The 15,152-nt window shown below is 41.9% G+C and overlaps 1 protein-coding gene across 2 annotated transcripts in view; it reads right to left on the bottom strand.

The window, feature by feature from the left end:
• Nucleotides 1-15,152, bottom strand: part of dlgap1b (discs, large (Drosophila) homolog-associated protein 1b) — a 279,478-nt gene that overhangs the window by 70,330 nt on the left and 193,996 nt on the right. The gene's annotated exons all lie outside the window — the stretch shown is intronic.

Raw genomic sequence — 15,152 nt, 5'->3', positions numbered from 1 at the left:
TGTAAAATAACGAAGGAACCCCTTTCAAGTTCAGACGCTAGTTATTATGGGAATTATGACGCGTCGACTATTTCTCTCTATACCATTTGTATTTCATATACCTTTTACTATTGGATGTTCTTATAGGCACTATAGTATTGCATTCCATATTTTATCAAAAATATTGCTGTTACATTGCACAACCTTCAATGTTATGTCATAATTATGTAAAATTCTGGCAAATTAGTTTGCAAAGAGCCAGGCGGCCCAAACTGTTGCATATACCCTGAATCTGCATTGAATGCAAGAGAAGTTACACAATTTCCCTAGTTAATATTGCCTGCTAACATTAATTTCTTTTAACTAAATATGCAGGTTTAAAAATATACACTTCTGTGTATTGATTTTAAGAAAGGTATTGATATCTATGGTTAGGTACATTCGTGCAACAATTGTGTTTTTGTTAAATCATCACCCCATAGAAAATCTTTGGAGGGAGTTGAAAGTCCGTGTTGCTCAGCAACAGCCCCAAAACATCACTGCTCTAGAGGAGATCTGCATGGAGGAATGGGCCAAAATACCAGCAACAGTGTGTGAAAACCTTGTGAAGACTTACAGAAAACATTTGACCTCTGTCATTGCCAACAAAGGGTATATAACAAAGTATTGAGATAAACTTTTGTTATTGACCAAATACTTATTTTCCACCATAATTTGCAAATAAATTCATAAAAAATCCTACAATGTGATTTTCTGGATTTTTTTTCTCTCATTTTGTCTGTCATAGTTGAAGTGTACCTATGATGAAAATTACAGGCCTCTCTCATCTTTTTAAATGGGAGAACTTGCACAATTGGTGGCTGACTAAATACTTTTTTGCCCCAATGTATATAGTGCACTACTTTTGACCAAAAGCTACGCACTAAATAGAGAATAGAATGCCATTGGGGACATAACCATTTTGCCTATGACTAATTCACAGAGGGCCCAGGGAGGGGACAGGGTAGGTGTTGCAGGTTGTGGGATGCAGGCGACTCGTCTGTCACACGGCTGGGACCCTCGACCTATCACCTATCCCATCCTGCCTTGCTCTGACCAGCAACTGATGCAGGGCTGGCTGACCTGGTTACCCATAAAGCCTTATTACTTTGTAAGAACAACCCTGGAAATTCCCCTCCCCTTGCGGTCTATGTCTCTTTCTAGACATGTCAAAGACATATAGGCCCCTCAAACTCAACTCTGGACCTCATGGGTGCAATTAATTGTCCGGTAGAACAGACACCCAGCAGGCTCCGGACCTCTTAGGGTAAGCATTGACTACCCATGCTATAGGCTATGTGTTCATATGCTATTTCAGGGCTTGTTTCTGTGTACATGGTTTGGTAGGAAAATGAATTGAAAATGTATGACATGGTTCCAGGCTTGTACCATGTGCTGTGCACCTGCTATCCCACAATAAAGACAAGTCACTAAAATAAAGATTCACAAAAATAGACTGGCAGCTGGAAACAGTTCAAAATATCTGGGCTGACCGGAATCGCACTGCACTCTCACTAATGGCAAGGAGAAATAGCATGGAAGCTTATCACAGTATGCTCTTACAAAATATGTTTCTATATTTCAAACAATTTGTTGTAGCCTACAACACGGTACACCTATAACTGTGACAATGACGAACAGTCCATTGTCATATTCAATCAAGTTGGAAAAAACACAATTATTACTATTATACTTATTAGCTCATTGTTAATATATTTTTTTCTATTCATGTTGGTTTATGTAAAAGGTCCACATGATATACAAATACGCAGATTTGTCATATCAATATCATATCAGATCATAAATCGAGTCCTTTGTTTATGCTCTTCTCATCAAGCATGAGTAAGCAGAAAGACTCTTAACATGGGCGAGAGGCCACCTCCCGGCTGGCACAATCACACGAACGAAGAATCACAACTCATTCATAGGTAGAGAGGAAGAAGAAGAGACATTACTCACAAAAGCGTATCCAGTGGTCACACATACCGAACAAGTTACAGAAATACGGTGAAGTGAAGGAAAAAGGCATCAGATTTAGGGCGTTTCGCTCTCTCTAGCCACAGCTTCGTTTGATTTGGTGGCGGTGCTTGCCCTCTCTTCCTCGCGTAGCCTATGATTCGATTTCAGGAGGGACGCGCAGCAGTGAGCAGTGCCAACGTTGCGCCCCTCTGCCCTACTCACAGGCATGGAGTGGAAAAGAAGCTTTCCCGGCTTGCGTTATCAGCACACGGGTGTTGCCCCCCCCAAAAAAAGTGATTTAAAAAAAAAATGCAGTTTGTCACTAAAGTTATGTAGCCTTACACGACCGTTTGTTACACCCAAACTCTGGCAAGTAGGTAGGCCTACGTTAAAGTACAGTGATATTGGCAGATGGCATATAAGGCTATACTTCACCGTTGACAGTGACAGGTGAATTGAGATGGCTCTTTAACAAATGGAATTTGAAATGTTATCCCTTATTGCATTGCGAGCAGACTGTACCGTCTACCATCCTACATAGTATATTCTCATATCTGCCCCCTAGTGTCAGACATGCTTTACAACAGTATCAGATGAAGAAGTTACAGTATTGGTTATCAGATACAGTGCCTTGCAAAGGTATTCATTACCCTAGGCATATTTCCTATTTTGTTGCATTACAACCTGTAATTTAAAGGGATTTTTATTTTGGTTTTCATGTAATGGACATACAGGAAAAAGTCCAAATTATTGAAGTGAAATGAAAAATATAACTGAAAACCCCCCGGAAAAGTGGTGTATGCATTTGTATGCACACCCTTTGCTATGAGCCCCTAAATAAGATCTGGTGCAACCAATTACCTTCAGATATCACACAATTAGTTAAATAAAGTCCACCTGTGTGCAATCTAAGTGTCACATGATCTGTCACATGATCTCAGTATATATATATATATATATACTGTATATATATAGCATTCCTCATATATATATATATATATATATATATATATATATATATATATATATATATATATATACCTACACACCTGTTCTGAAAGGCCCCAGAGTCTGCAACACCACTAAGCAAGGGGCACCATCAAGACCAAGGAGCTCTTCAAACTGGTCAGGGACAAAGTTGTGGAGAAGTACAGATCAGGGTTGGGTAAAAAAAATATCAGAAACTTTGAACATCCCACGTAACACCATTAAATCCATTATTAAAAAATGGAAATAATATGGCACCACAATAAACCTGCCAAAAGTGGGCCGCCCACCAAACCTCACGGACCAGGCAAGGAGGGCATTAATCAGAGAGCAACAAAGAGACCAAGATAACCCTGAAGGAGCTGCAAACCTCCACAGCGGAGATTGGAGTATCTGTCCATAGGACCACTTTAAGCCGTACACTCCACAGAGCTGGGCTTTACAGAAGAGTGGCCAGAAAAAAGACATTGCTTAAAGTGTTTGCCAAAAGGCATGTGGGAGACTCCCGAAACATATGGAAGAAGGTACTCTAGTCAGATGAGACTAAAATTTAGCTTTTTGGCCATCAAGATAAACACTATGTCTTTCGCAAACCCAACTCCTCTCATCACCCCGAGAATACCATCCCCATGGTGGTGGCAGCATCATGCTGTGGGGATGTTTTTCATCGGCAGGGACTCGAAAACTGGTCAGAATTGAAGGAATGATGGATGGCGCTAAATACAGCGAAATTCTTGAGGGAAACCTGTTTCAGTCTTCCAGAGATTTGAGACTGGGATGGAGGTTCACCTTCCAGCAGGACAATGATTCTAAGCATACTGCTAAAGCAAGACTCAAGTGGTTTATGGGGAAACATTTAAATGTCTTGGAATGGCCTAGTCAAAGTCCAGCCTTCAACCCAATTGAGAATCTGTGGGAACCCATCCGACTTGAAGGAGCTGGAGCAGTTATGCCTTGAAGAATGGGCAAAAATCCCAGGGCTAGATGTGCCAAGCTAATCAAGACATACACCAATCAACTTGCAGCTCTAATTGCTGCAAAAGGTGGCTCTACAAGGTATTGTCTTTGTGGGGGGGGTGTATAGTTATGCACGCTCAAATGTTCTGTTTTTTTGTCGTATTTCTTGTTTGTTTCACAATAAAAAATATCTTGCATTCTCAAAGTGGTAGGCATGTTGTGTAAATCAAATGATACAACCCCCTCCAAAATCCATTTTAATTCCAGGCTGTAAGGCAACAACATAGGAAAAATGCCAAGTGGGGTTGAATACTTCGCAAGCCACTGTATAATGTAGCCTGACGACTCACACTAAGTGGTGGAAAAAGTATCTAATTGTCATACTTGAGTAAAAGTAAAGATACCTTAATAAAAATGACTCAAGTAAATTTAAAGTCACCCAGTAAAATACTACCTGAGTAAAAGTCTAAAAGTATTTGGTATTAAATATACATAAGTATTAAATGTAATTGCTAAAATATATTTAAATATCAAAAGTAAAAGTATAAATTATTTCACATTCCTTGTATTAAGCAAACCAGAAGGCACGACTAATTATTTTAATTGTTTTTACGGCTTGCCAGGGGCAAACTCCAACACTTTACACATGAAGCATTTGTGTTTAGTGAGTGCACCAGATCAGAGGCAGTAGGGATGACCAGGGATGTTCTCTCGCAAAAAAACGACTTAAGTACTGTAGTACTTTAAAGTATTTTTACTTAAGTACTTTACATCACTGCTCACACTAAATTCTTCTGCTGCTCTGTCGTTCACTACATCATTGAAGTCATTTGTGGTGATGAGGGGCACTGTACAAAACAAAGTCATCAGCTATTGGATCGTCTCAAACCAAATCAGGGCATCAAAGCCAATGACACAATTTCAAACTGCCGCTTTGACCACATGTGTTCTGGAACTGGCCCAAACCATCAGTTTCTGGAACAATCAGACAGCCCCAAATGTGTTGTGAAGGGTCGGGGAGGTACTCAAATCCCATACTCATTGTGGAGAACTAACTAAAGTCTGTGGGCGTGGCATAGCGTTTGGCCGGAGCAAGGAGTGGTAGCCAGGAATGATATACAGGTAGCCAGGCAAGATATATAGTACCAGTCAAAAGTTTGGACACACCTACTCATTTAAGGGTTTTTCTTTTTTTTCTACTATTTTCTACATTGTAGGATAATAGTGAACACATCAAAACTAAAAAAATACACATGGAATCAGGTAGTAATCAAAAATGTGTTAAACAAATATATTTTAGATTCTTCAAAGTAGCCACCCTTTGCCTTGTTGAATGCTCTACACAGTCTTGGCATTCTCTCAACCAGCTTTATGTCACCTGGAATGCATTTAAATTAACAGGTGTGCCTTGCTAAAAGTTAATTTGTGAACTTTCTTTCCTTCTTAATGCGTTTGAGACAATCAGTTCTGTTGTTGTGACAAGGTAGGGTTGGTTTTCAGAAGATAGCCCTATTTGATAAAAAACAAGTCCATATTATGGCAAGAACAGCACAAATAAGCAAAGAGAAACGACAGTTCATCATTACTTTAAGACATGAAGGTCAGTCAATCAGGAAAATTTTAAGAACTTCTTCAAGTGCAGTCACGGAAACCACCGTAGCGCTACAATGAAACTGGCTCTCATGAGGACGACCACAGGAAAGGAAGACCCAGAGTTACCGCTGCTGCAGAGGATACGTTCATTAGAGTTAACAGCCACAGATTGAGACACATCTCAACATCAACTGTTCACAGGAGACTGCGTGAATCAGGCTTTCATGGTCGAATTGCTGCAAGGAAACCACTATTCAAGGACACCAATAAGAAGAAGAGACTCGCCTGGGCCAAGAAACACAAGCAATGAACATTAGACTGGTGGAAGTCTGTCCTTTTGGTTTGATGAGTCCAAATTTGAGATTTTTGGTTCCAACCGTCTTTGTGAGATGCAGAGTAGGTGAACAGGTGATCTCCACATGTGTGGCTCCCACCGTGAAGCATGGAGGAGGAGGTCTGATGGTGTGGGAGTGCTTTGCTGGTGACACTGTCTGTGATTTATTTAGAATTCAAGGCACACTTAACCAGCATGGCTACCACAGCATTCTGCAGTGATACGCCATCCCACCTGGTTTGCGCTTAGTGGGACTATCATTTGTTTTTCAACAATGACAATGACCCAACACACCTCCAGACTGTGTAAGGGCTATTTGACCAAGAAGGAGAGTGATGGAGTGCTGCATCAGATGACCTGGTCTTCACAATCACCTGACCTCAATCCAATTGAGATGGTTTGGGATGAGTTGGACCGTAAAGTGAAGGACAAGCAGCCAACAAGTGCTCAACATATGTGGGAACTCCTTTATAGACTGCTGAAAAAGCATTCCTCATGAAGCTGGTTGAGAGAATGCCAAGAGTGTGCAAAGCTGTCATCAAGGCAAAGGGCGGCTACTTTGAAGAATCTAAAATATCCAATATATTTGGATTTTTTTTCTTTTTTGGTTACTACATGATTCCATATGTGTTATTTCATATTCTACAATGTAGAAAATAGTCAAGATAAAGAAAAAGCCTTGAACGAGTAGGTGTGTCCAAACCTTTGACTGGTACTGTAATCATCAACATTCACAGAATAAACACCAATACAAACTTGTCAAAGCGTTTATTCTGTTTTCAAAATACGCATTTTGAAATCTGTATTAATTCAAAAGAATTTAGAGCCAAGAAATCTCTATAGGATTTCTAACTAACAAATTATTTTGGATTATTGAGGGAACTTTACTGTAACATATTTGACTTTCCAAAGCTTTCACCCTCACATTCAAATATCTGAGCGAGCAGATGGCCAATCCACAGTAACCGACAGCAACACCGTGAAGCCGAGAGATGGGTTTTTGAACGTCATAACAGACGCTCCCTACATTAGGCCTTCCATGTATCAATATCACAAGGAGTTTTGAATGATCTTCACTGATGCACTCTCAATTGGGCCTTCATACCTCCTGTTGCCTTCCTCTAGCTCTGATAGAGGTAGTTGTACTGCAAGGCAGTAGGAGATGAGGCAATGTGCCATTCTCAGTGTCCTACACAACCATAGAGACGTTGGAATTCACAGCATGTTCCCCATAAACAGAGACAGGGGACTGCCAAAATCGCTATGCTACACCAAGCCCCTAGGGGCAGTGTTGACCAGCCTTGACCTCAAATACCAACTCTTACACAGACTTACACAGACTCACATAACATTGACTCTAAAAGTACATTTTGAAGCTTTACAGGCCTAACTCCATGTTCATGCAGCAGATCAGATTAAAAGTATTTTTTTCTAAACCACTTTTGCAACAAAATATCATAGTTATCAGGAGTCCAAACAAACAGAGAATGTCATGTTAGAACACCAGCAGTGCCCACATGCACCGCCTAAAGTGACATAGCAGTACACAAATGTCTGTGTTACTTTTTGAACTACTATTTATTACAAATAAAAAACAAATACCTTATTTATTTGGGTATTAAGACCCTTTGCTATGAGACTCAAAATTGAGCCAGGTGCATCCTGATGTTTCTACAACTTCAACTCAGTAAAAGGCACATGATAGCCCACTTGGAGTTTGCCAAAAGGCACCTAAAGGACTCAGACCATGAGAATCAAGATTCTCTGGTCTGATGAAATCAAGATTGAACGCTTTGCCCTGAAGGCCAAGTGTCACGTCTGGAGGAAACCTGGCGCCATGCCTTCGGTGAAGCATGGTGGTGGCAGAATCATGCTGTTGGGATATTTTTCAGCGGCAGGGATTGGTAGACTAGTCAGGATCGAGAGAAAGATGAACAGAGCAAAGTACAGAGGGATCCTTGATGAAAACCTGCTCCAGAGCGCTCAGGGCCTCAGACTGGAGTAAAAGTTTTACCTTCCAACAGGACAACGACCCTAAGCACACAGCCAAGACAACACAGGAATGGCTTCGGGACAAGTTTCTGAATGTCCTTGAGTGGCCCAGCCAGAGACCGGACTTGAACCTGTTTGAACATCTCTGGAGAGACCTGAAAATAGCTGTGCAGCGACGCTCCCCATCCAACCTGACAGAGCTTGAGAGGATCTGCAGAAAAGAATGGGAGATCTCCCCAAATACAGGTGTGCCATGCTTATAGCGTCATACCCAAGAAGACTCAAGGCTGTAATCTCTGTAAGGTGCTTCAACAAAGTACTGAGTAAAGGGTCTGAATACTTATGTAAATGTGATACTTCTAAAAACCTGTTTTTGCTTTGTCATTATGGGGTATTGTGTGTATGTGTAGATTGATTGAATCCATGTTAGAATGAGGCTGTAACGTAACAAAATGTGGAAAAAGCCAAAGGGTCCGAAGACTTTCCGAATGCACTGTATTTAAAGCTTATGGACAAAGTGCAAATTACGGGGGGCAGAGGGGACTCAACCCTCCTGAATGAGAGATGAGGCCCCCAAAATGCAACAGAAATCTAACTTGGAGGGGGTCTCTAAATAATGCTAATTTAACCATTATCCTATTTGATTAAAATGCCATTTGTACTGCTACAGTGGTAAATACTACAATAAAAGCTTATTCCAAATTAAACTAACCTTTTAGGTGTCCTGTCTTTTCTTTCTACAAGAAAATGTCATTTTTTTACAGCAAGACACCAACTAATTCAGGCTACAAAAGTGTAGACCTAACGGCAATCGTCGTATGTAATTGTACTTTTTGATGTTTTGTAACAGATGTCTCTTTCATTAAATGGCGGGTGGGCAGTGCACTGTATGGATGCTGGAATTGTTTCGGAGTCGACCAACATGTGCAGGTATTGAATTGAATTTATTTTGCGCAACAGACACATATACAACAATTGTGGACCCAGAGTATATCACTTGAAAGTATGAATCAAAACGCTCGTTTCCAAAGTGGCCCTCGATGGTAAAAACAATAACACAAGACAAAATGACAAACAACCATAAATACATTCATTTATATTGACATCCTGAAAAGTGTCACTATTCACTGCACTTCACCCTAACCTTAAATCAACCATATTCATTTCACATTAAAACAATCTATTATTATTATTATTATTATTATTATTATTATTGCACAACATACCGATCCTTCAAATAAATACACCTGACCAACAGTAGGGGGCACAAGGGTCAGTGGAGTGGTTTCCCCTTACTTAGACAACCTTGTCCCGATGAAAAACTTTGCCTGCTTTTTAAAGCTATTTTTACTTTTTATTTGCTCGATCTCCAAGGGAAGGCTATTCCATAGACAAATGCCTGTATGGAAAAACGTGCTCCTCGCAGTACTGTTGGGATTTTACAAGACACATAACACTAGCTCTGTTATTGTGACTGTGTTGGTTATAGACCATATCAATGCGGTTTTTCATGTAACCTGGGGCACGATCATTTAAGATGTCAAACACGTGATTAAGTTTAAGTTGGTCCACTCTGGACTCCAAAGGCAACAAGCCCACCTCCTGGAACTCCTGTACCCCTATGTGGGTCCTTGGGGGGACATTCAGCATATACCTGATAACATTATTTTGCATGACCTGCAATCTCTTTTTCAGCTTTTTTGATAGCCCACTATACCAAGCAGAGCAGGCATAATCAAAATGACACTGAATCAAGGTTCAGACAAGCAGTTTCAAGAAGGTAGCCTCCTTCTTGAAGTGATTTGTTTGACAATCAGATGAAAACATCATGACGGATTGTGTTCATGCCACATTAAAAGGTAATGCTTTTTTTTTTACCGTTAAATGACTTGTCTTTACTATTAGGCCCATAAAGAATGCGTACCCACATAGGAAGTCCCGTGAAAAAACTAAGACCCCCGAATGTCAAGGTGTTATTCGCATTCTGCTTATAAACATTGTCAGGTTATGTAATGTGACAAAGTAGCTCTCTGATGCAAGAACAGGCAGTCACCATTTTAGTACAGCAAAGGGCTACTGACTAATTCAAGGCCACAGGAATCCCATGGTAGTTCAATATAAAATCAGGAAGCAGACTCTCTCATTGAAACAGGGTAGGAGAGAAAATCTGTGTCCCAAATGGCACCCTATTCCCTATATAGTGCCCTAATTTTAACCAGGGCCCCTGGATACACGGTGGCAGATTTCCCTAGCTTTAGATCTGCATGCAGAAGTAGCTTTAATTGAAGGTCACCTCACAGTGAAGGAATAGCTGATTTTACGCCTCTCATTACTGTTACGCCTCTCATTACTGCAAAGTAGGAAAGCAATTTTTTTCTGTCAGATGTAGAGGAAGGAGATGAAGGAATGAGGAGAGGTGATGAGCAGCCTTCTATCTACCAACCAGATTAAACAGAAGAACAAGGCTGCGGTTCAAATGGCACCCTATTCCCAACATAGTGCACAACTGACTTGGGCTCTGAGAGGCAGCCAGGATAAGTGAAGACAGATGTAGGATGTAAGTGGTGTAAGATTTGACTGGAGGCGGACCAGTGTAGAAGGAGACTGGGGGTTTAAGGCGGTTTAAATCCTCACATTACCAGATTGGTATGGATTTTTCCCCGCAGATTTAAGAGAAGAATCACCACAGCTTTATTAAACCCATCCCAAGGAGCTGATGCCATGACCAACATTCCTATCCCAGGCCAGACCTGCGTCCCAAATGCCACCCTATTTGCTATATCGCGCAAACAATTTTACCAGCACTCCATTGGCCCTGGTGAAAAGCAGTGCTCTACATAAGGAAACAGGCTGGTGTTTGGGACGCAGGGAACTGTACCTGATTTTACTGAGGGAAAAGTGAAGTGGGAGAGAGCATCAATTAAACACTACATTTTTTAACAGAATAGATCAAAAGATCCTCTCTTATTTTGAATTCCTTTCTTCTGCTTTGAGGGTCAAAATGATCATACATAGTCATAAGGATTGCAGTGTGGTAGGTGGGTTTGACGACAGATTAGCATCTGCGTCTTGTGGTCAGAAAGTGACTTTTTCTGTGTGCTTTGAACCAAAATGCACCTTCTGGTACTGGGCAACTTCTTTCTCCTCTTTCCATCCTTGACAGACGACATTCCACTCGCCCTGCCCGCGTCCCAAATGGTGCCCTATTCCCTTCAGATGGCCTTCTTTTTGAACCTGCCCTGGTCAAAAGTAGTGCACCATAAAAGGGAATAGGGTGCCATGTGGCACACATCCTCTGTATGCCTCGCGGCAGGTAACCTGTGAAATGTCGATGCTTTGTGCTCCACCTGCCCGTGAGTCGGTGGGTTTTGTGTTCGTAAGTGTGTTTGTGTGTTTGAGAGGGTATTTTTTTGATTGCACGTCTGCTTCTCTTGCTTCTTTTAGGATGGCTTCTCTCTGGAACACTCTCAGAGGAGAAAGAGGGTGGGAAGAAGAATGCATATTCCATAATGTCCGTATGATGACGAGGTATTTTGTGTGAGCCAATGTTTTTCTTTTCTTTTATTGTCATCCGTTGATGGATGTATGAACTGTCCGTCTTGTTATGCAACTTGTGTGATTTGATGGAGAGAAAGAAAAGAAAAATGTATGAATGCACGTACTATTTCCTCCTTTTTCACGAGTCTCTGTGTGGCCGAGCCTTAGTCTGCAGGTGTGGGTTTTATCATCATGGCACAGTCAAAACTTGACTGACTGCTCAGTGGTGTTGTATGAACTGATATTTACCGCAAAAAGCATATTTGGGTGCTTTCCCCCTTCTATAACCTTCCAAAAATAACATTACTGTCTTCTCAGCACTCAGGATGAGAAAGATAGATAGATAGATAGATAGATAGATAGATAGATAGATAGATATAGAGAGTGTGCAATAAATATTATTTTGTCCCGACATGAGCCTCTCTGTGTGCTTCTGTCTAAAACACTGAGTGACTGAGAAAGACTGTCCTACTACCTAATCCTGTAATTCAACAGAATGACATTGAGAGCAAAGCCAACCTGAGCCCAGTGAGTGATACAGAGCTAAACACTTCTGCGTCCCAAAATGGCACTCTAATCCCTGTATAGTGCACTGCTTTTGACCGGGGCCCACAGGGAATCCTATAGAGTGCTACTCAAAAGTAGTGAACTATCGAGAGAACAGGGTGCCTTTTGGGACACGCCTAGTGTCTGCTGGGGTGACACTGCGGCACGTCTCGTTCAGAGAGACCCACTACCTTTGGTTGTCAGCATGAATCTACCTAACTAGTACTTACTGTGAGATGTATCATCCCACATGGCACCCTATTTCCTTTATAGTGCACTACTTTCAGAGGGCCCCGTAGGTCTCTGGAGTAGTGCACGGTGTACAGGGAATAGGGTGGCATTTGCGACACAACCAGTGATATCAACTACGCTGCTGCCCTTCTAACTGGCGTCTTTGGTGGAAACAGAACAGACTCCTGGCTTTGGAATACATTTTCATGAGTTATACACAACATACTGTAGCAACCCTTGCCTTGATCGACTGGTTACCATCTCCCCCGAAGTGGATTAACCCGTTTGGAGCAGTGGTTAGTTAGCGAGTTTGCCTACAGTCTGGGGTTGGCTATCGCCGTTCACTACAATACTGTACATTATAGTTCCCATCTATTATGTATTCTACTGCCTGAAGGACAAATTCTGACAGCAGCACTGTCACATGCCAGGTTCTTTCTGAACACCATTTAGCATTCATGTCGTTCAGTGGGGGGGTTTAGTCTGCTACATATATGTGTCTTATCTCTGAACCTGCAGGGGCTGCACGCAGGCTGCTTCACACCATGGCACCCGCTGCAACCTGTGTGTGTGTGTGTGTGTGTGTGTTTGTGTGTGTTAGTGCACACGTGCGTGCCCTGCCCACCTGCCTGTGTGCATGCGTCTGTGAAGGCAGAGTGAGAAAGGAGGGAAAAATAAGTAGACAATTATTTAACGTGAGCAAGGACTTAGGAGGGGAGAAGTGAGGATGTGATGAATTACAAAGTGCCAGCGCCATGACAGTAATCTGGGCCAATCCCCTACTGCGCCTGGCTTTTTAGTGCTTAATAATGTTATGACTGACACCACACCCTCTACCTCTCGCCTCGCTTTCTCTCAGTCTCCCCCGCTCTCTCTTCTTCCTTTCTTCTCTCTATGGGGACGTGTTCAACTTAGATCGACCCAGAATGCCCTGCAGTGAATTAAGGCCAGGGGTCTATCAGACTGAGACACACAGCCAGTCAAATCAAAGTTTACCATCACAGAACCAATCAAACACCCAATCAAAGCACCGAGCACTGCTACAACCAAAGGCTCTCGTCGATAACAAACTACACCGCTTTTTAACGAAGCGCTCCAGGCTCACCATATAGTTCCAGTTGTCACATGATCACATGATCACATGACTCAATCTGGGTCGCCTAAATTGATGTGAATTAAATGGCCAACAGCTGTTGCTGCTTCTGCCAGTCATCCCTCACCCCGTAGCTACCGACGACATGCTGTCTGTCTGGGGCAGGAGGGTGTTGCCTTTACATCCTTAGCAAATTAATATTGATCGACTTCCAGGCAGCTCCTATGATGTAGGGCAGGGCAGAGGTGTGTGTCTGTCTTTCTGTGTGCGTGTGTGTGCGTGTGTGGGGGGTGTTGGTGGATGCTTGTGTGTGGTTGTGGAGCAAAGTTATTATAGAAAAACTGAAACTAAAAATAATCATGACATTTTTTTTATTAACAAACTAAAACTATACCGAAACTATTATATTTGACTCCAAAACTAACTCAAATACAATGAAACCCTTAATGTATTTTGTTCAGTTTTCAAGCTATTGGGGTTGTCAAGCTGCTGTTGTTTTTTTCAAGCTGTTGGGATTTTCAAGCTGTTGAACCTGGCAGGTAAATGCAGCTTGGAGATGGCGATGTTTCAGATTATGCCTAGCTTGTTCATCGCTATCACTAGCTATCAGGGGGAAGAAATCATCTGGGCAGCTATCTTAATCCTTCTAAGTTAAAAAGCATTGCATGTGTGTCGACATAGGCGAGAGATTCCTTACACCATGTCTTTTTTTAACCAGTCTTGATGTTATTCCTTCTAAATCACACTGAGATTGACTTAAACCTAAGCTAACCTATGACCCGGCCCATCAACTTATGTATTACTGCCCTCCAGTTGCAAGAAGTGACATCCCCAAAAACACACAAAACTATACAACCCCAATGGCCCCTAGCCTCCCACGCATGCTTTCTGTCCCTAACACTAAAACTGAAACTAAATCATGTGTGTGTCTGTGTGTGCACACACAAATGTGTGTGTGTGTGTGTGTGTCTGCATGACAAAACATGATCAAATACCACCTGTACTTGATCATGTTTTATCTGTCTCCTGCTCCCAGACCAGACCAGACCAGACGTCTGGCCCACCAGCAAGTAGAGTTCATGCCAATAGCACTTGATGTGATGAATGATGTCCCTCTCGCCTCCTCTTCCTCTGTGACTAGAGCTCTGTGTTCCCGAATGGCACTTTATTCCCGATATAGTGCACTACTCAAAAGTAGTGCATGGCCCAAGTATTGCAATATGCAGGGAATAGGGTCCCGTTTGGGATGCAGGCTACATGCAGGGAATAGGGTGCCATTTGGGATGCAACCTACTAGAGTCCGGGAGGGGCTACCCTCTATCACAAATCTCTCCTCGCAGAGATCAATATTACCCAAACAAGAAACGCAAACATCAAATTCCTCCTCCAGCCTTCACTGCCTTATAATTGTGTGTTTATTTTAAATAAACATGTGGCGAATCTCCGGATGACCTTACCTCATACTCTTCCCACTGACTTAGTAAAATACATTGTTATCCTCCGCTGCCTTGGGAGGGAAAAGGGAATCAACGGAGCAGAATTTTAAATGACACTAAATGAATGTTTGTGCTGAATCACGAGGAGTGCCTTTAACTTGACTGAACAGGTTTTGCCATCCTTACAATCTGCGCTAAATGGTTTTAATTAGCTGACTGTAACCTCGTTGGCTGGGTGGAAGAAAGAACTGCCTTTTAATCGGGATAATTAAAGAAAGAGAGATTAATGCACTCAGGCTCTGAGTGCCTACAATTTTCTTTACCTTTATTTAACTAGGCAAGTCAGTTAAGAACAAATTATTATTTTCAATGACAGCATAGGAACAGTGGGTTAACTGTCTGTTCAGGGGCAGAACAACAGATTTGTACCATGTCAGCTCGGGGATATGAACTTGCAACCTTCCAGTTA

The sequence above is a fragment of the Oncorhynchus tshawytscha genome, linkage group LG29 (genome assembly GCF_018296145.1).
Source record: "Oncorhynchus tshawytscha isolate Ot180627B linkage group LG29, Otsh_v2.0, whole genome shotgun sequence".
NCBI classification, from domain to species: Eukaryota; Metazoa; Chordata; class Actinopteri; order Salmoniformes; family Salmonidae; genus Oncorhynchus; species Oncorhynchus tshawytscha.
The sequence above is the reverse complement of the archived record's forward strand: the minus strand, read 5'-3'. Positions and strand labels throughout refer to the sequence as shown.